The 5,048-nt window shown below is 37.1% G+C and overlaps 1 long non-coding RNA gene across 1 annotated transcript in view; it reads left to right on the top strand.

Moving 5' to 3' along the window:
- The window catches only part of LOC138161477 (uncharacterized), a 117,844-nt gene that overhangs the window by 105,793 nt on the left and 7,003 nt on the right, over nucleotides 1-5,048 (top strand). The window contains exons 2-3 of the long non-coding RNA XR_011168379.1: nucleotides 932-1,048; nucleotides 2,895-3,004. This is a non-coding gene — a long non-coding RNA (uncharacterized lncRNA). The remainder of the gene's footprint in view (nucleotides 1-931; nucleotides 1,049-2,894; nucleotides 3,005-5,048) is intronic.

Raw genomic sequence — 5,048 nt, 5'->3', positions numbered from 1 at the left:
TCTCTCTCTCTCTCTCTCTGTCTCTCTCTCTCTGTCTCTCTCTCTGTCTCTCTGTTGTTGCTATTGCTGGCAGTTCAAGAAATTGATCAAATAACACTTGGGAAAAGGGGCATCCTTATTCTACTCCTATATTTATTAGTAAAACAGCTCATTTCCCCCCCCATTGCCAAAATGCTTGATTTTGGTTTTAGATAGATTCTTATTAATCATTAAAAAAAGAAAAGAGTCTTCTATGGCATGGTGTCTATGCCTATACCTTGTAGACTTTTAATTTTGAGGATAAGTGAGTGTTACATTTTGTCAAAGGATTTTTCTACATCTATTGAAACAATCATGTAGTTTGGATTCTTTATTATCAGTTCCATTGTCTGTTTCTTGGATGGGTCTTTGAGCTTTCCCATGCCTCATTGCCCAATGTATATAATGAAAACAGTGATGTATTTCCTTCTACCTTTCCCAACATGCCCCAAATCATAGAGATTCTATAAGAATTCAATGTCATCCTATTAAGAACTTTTGGAAAAATATGCTAGATTTTAAGTTCTATTGCTTATGATATTACATATACACACATATGTATATATCTAAAGTATATAGACAATAAAATATATATTCTACATATGTATACATACATAGTTAAAAGATATATTGAACTCATAACCATAGATAAGCCTTAGGGAATTTCCTGACTCCTAGCCCAGAACACAATCCATGACACCATGCTTAATCAGCATCTCTCATATACATGAAGTATATATCTCATCATATACTGATGTAAAGCAGTAATTTCAAACTCAAATAGAAACAGACCCTGCTGGCTGTTTATTGACTTAGAAAACCACAAATTAACATTATCTATGTTGTATTGAATTTTTATTTATTTTGTTAAACATTTACCAATTACATTTTAATGTTTTTCTGATCCACTTAGGAGTATTACATGCCCTTGAATGAATCTGACACCTCAAGAAGATAGCATGTTGAACTTGTTTGAATCAGGAAACCAGGGGTTTGAATCCCATCTCCAAGATGATGTATGTGGCCTTGGGTAAGTCACTTTAACTTCAAAGAATGCTCTTAACACTTATCTACTACTAAGTCATGATTATCTGTATCAAGTAGTAAATATCAAGTAATAAAACCTCTGGTTTGGCTTATGAATTATGCATATAAGTGAAATCTGAAGCTTTAATCATAAAAACAATCTATTTAAGTGTCATATTGAATTGTTTTTTTATGATTCAAGTACATTTGATTAAACTTTTTATTATGCATGTGTGTGTGTATACTCAACTGGATTTTACTGTAGCCTATGTATATACCTAACAGAGAGGCAGCATGGTGTAGTTAGTACTATGATATTTAGAAAGACCTGGGTTAAATCTTCCTTTGATACATACCAACTAAATGACTCTGGGGAAGTTACTGAAGCTCTTGATGCCCCAGGAAGCCCTCTAAGATGAAAATTTGCAGAGAAAGTGGTATTAGTGGAGGGAGGTTTTTATCCAGGAGTTCTTTATTCAAATGAAATCACAAGTACATAAATACATATATGCATACATACATACATAGGTAATACATACTATCATGTATACATAGTCACATACGAAAATGAATTGTCTTCATGAGTATAAAACATGGCCATGTTCAAATTCAAGTTTTACAGTGAGATAATGGATTCTCCATCCCTTGATACAGGTACTCCTTTTCAACAGGATGGATTCTAACCCACCCATGCCTTCCTATTCAATGTGACTCTTTTCCTCTCATAAATCCTCTGGGTGTGATATCCTCCAATATTCTAGGGATCTCATTTTGTTTTCTTGATTATTTTAATGCTTTAAGTGCTTGTGACCACATCGAAGTAGGTTCTCCTTCCAATGATGCAGATCACAACTCATTCATGCCTGACCAGCCTCTGTGATTTTTCCATGTCTTGTTCTACATCTTCCTTAAGGGATACAGCAATATCCTTGGAGCCCCCATTCAGATCTCTTATTATTATGTGACTTCCAGTGGCTCACCTGGACTATCCATCCATCATCTCTTGCTTTTGGTCTGTGACCAGGCTATCTTTCTTTGGCTTTGTCTCTTCCCAAACATCTCTTTACCATATCAATTATACTTAGCTCATCATTTTTTCTCCTTTTCCCCTTCCTTGGACTGCACCACTGAAGCCCCCAGCTGACAGGTGAACTTTCACCTTATGTTGCCTAGAACTAGGTGTCCACACCATTTCTTGGCCATATTCATACCATGTCCACCCCCTTCTTCCTGTTCCTCCTAATAAGTTCTCTTCCCCCTTAGAATCAAAGTTTTTTGCGAATAGGAATGTTGTTGCTTGCTTGTTTTGTATCCTCAGAACTTTGAATATTGCCTCCCTCATAGTAGGTACTTAATAAATGCTCTGTTTGTCTGTTGTCTGTCTATCTAAGCTAGCTAGTCTGTCACTTTGTCTATCACTCTCTCCATCTATCTCCCTATCTCTCCTGTCATCCATTTCTCTAATGACATCTTTTATTCAGCTTCTCCTGTGCAATTCTTCATCTGTAATATGCACCCTGTAGGTATTTCAATACATGTTGTTGAATTGAACTGACATTTCCCCATTTTCTACTAAGAAGAGTTCATAGCAACAATTTCTTCCATTATGTTGCAAAATACTCGTTCTTAGAATAATGCTAAGATGCCAACCAGAGAATTAGTTTTGTAAGAAGGTGATGCTGATATTATTATTGGTGTTATTATTAACTTACATTTCTGTAGCATTTGAAGATTCTCTAAGCATTTTTCTCCTGCTGTTCTATGAGAGAGGGTGGTCAGAGAGCCCTCCCCATTGGAAGAAAGGGAAACTTGGCCTACTCAGTGATGACTCTTGTCTGGCTTTGTTACAGGATGGAGTAGTCTTCCATAATGGGACTGGCTGGGAATTTGAGCAAAAGTGTGATCCAATGAGTATTCAAGCCACATTCAGACTTTGCTTGGAAGAAAACCCCTGAGGGAGGTAAATGCTGGAAACCAGTGGTTTGGAACCCATGTGAGTCAAACACACATGAGGGTGCCCCACAGAGCCATTTGTGAAAGTGGATTCTCTGCATTTGTCGCATGGAAATTCAAACAGCTAATAATGGAGACAGATCTAGGAAGGAGGCTTTCAACACTTCAACTAGACCTTCTTTCCAGGAAAGCTGCAGAATAGCTCTGGGTACTCTCATAAACTGACTCAATATAAAGGGCCTAAATAGGTATACAGCCCAGCTAGAATGTGTACACAATATATTAACTATTCTTTAATGTAGGTAGATTGCAATGAATAAAATACAAATTTAAGGAAAAGTGGCATTGAATTCATAGGAGCTTTTTGTCACTGTGCATTTTCTTAATCAACAAATAACCTTATCATGTGGGGGCATCAGCAGTTTTTTGACTTTGTAAAGGGGCCCTCATAGCAGAAAATGTTGGAAATCATCATAGTAAAGGGAAAAAAGAGGGTATTTCTTTTGGGATTGACGCCAAATTATTTTTTCACTTATTCCATTCCTTTCTCTATGCATATGCCTTTCTTCTTTTAGCTTCATGGAATTTCTGTAAGGAGAATGCTTTGTGAATCTTGAAGGACTATAGACAGGTAGGGTGAGGCAGATAGTGAACTGACTTAGTCAGAAAGGTCTGGGTTCAAATGCAGCCTCTGACACACATTGACTGTATTATCTTGGACAAATCACTTAACTTATCAGTGACCCAGGAAATAAGGCTATAAATTGGAGAGCTGTTACAGATCTATATTGGTGAGGCAGTTTAATCATCAGAGTGGGGAATAAAGTGAAATCCCAATGAAAGCATAGGTCTGGGCTTCCCCTCTCCCCCAAGTACTATGCAATATATGCTTTTATTATCATGCAAAATCAATTCTCTGGTTGACTTCACCATTTTCTAATTATGAACTATTATTTGTCAATATATTGGAGGAAAATGTTACTTTAAACTCCCTTTAGTGGAACAAGGGAAAATGTTGATTTACATGGTTCAAAACATAGTGCTAGCTACCATGCCAAGAAACAAAGTTGAGTTCAGCAGGAACTATGGGAAATACAAATCTTGGAAAATATATGTTCTCTGCCATCATAGAGCTTATAATCTCCCTAGAGGATGTACACATACAATAATAGAGTACAAATATTACATAAATCTATTAGAGAATCTATTGACCTCTATGTGAGGTCAATAAGGAAAAATGATTATTGCTGACAGGATGAATTGGAATAATTTTCACTGAAAAGGTGGAATCAGAGTCAAACATTGAAGAATAGATAGGAATTCAATGGACAAAGATGAGGAAGGATGGCTATCTGGGCATAGGGAATAGTATCAAAGGAAAAGAAGTGAGAAAGCAACAAGTCATGTTTGGGAGATTCAGAACAGACCAGTTTGGCCAGAACTGGGCAGGAGGAGAATAATACAAATTAGATAAGGAAAGAAAGGAGGGTGGTACCAGACTGTGGAAAGCATGAATGAATTTGGATTTCATCCAACTTTACTCCTGACTCTCAGGACCTTTCTACCTCTGTGGCAATTACCCTTTTACCCTGAAGATGCCTTTATCCCTGTGGTCGCTCTTCTGACTGTTGAGTTGCTTGTTGGGACCACTATCTCAAGAAGGACTCAGGCCATCCATAGTCACTTCTACTCCCTTCTAGCTTCACTCCTGATTCTTTGGACTCATGGAGGTACCTCCCCCCAGCTCCCCTCCTCCCTTGCCTTCTAGCTCCCTCTTATATGTTGTTTCCCTGTTAGCCTATGAGCCCTTTGAGGGCCAAGGGAGTGTTTTTTTTACCTTTATTTATATACTCAGCGCTTAGAATAGTAAGTGGCACATAGTAAGTGCTTACTACATGTTCCATCTATCTATCTATTTATCTGTCTATCTATCTATCTAATCTATCTTATCCATCTATCTATCCATCTATCCATCTATCTATCTATCTATCTATCTATCTATCCATCTATCTATCTATCTATCTATCTATCTATCTATCTATCTATCTATC

This window comes from Petaurus breviceps, unplaced genomic scaffold (genome assembly GCF_028583685.1).
Source record: "Petaurus breviceps papuanus isolate PSGF00001 unplaced genomic scaffold, PetGlider_PUasm1.0 185, whole genome shotgun sequence".
Taxonomy (NCBI): Eukaryota; Metazoa; Chordata; class Mammalia; order Diprotodontia; family Petauridae; genus Petaurus; species Petaurus breviceps.
Note: the sequence above shows the minus strand (reverse complement) of the source record. Positions and strands in the feature narration are given on the sequence as shown.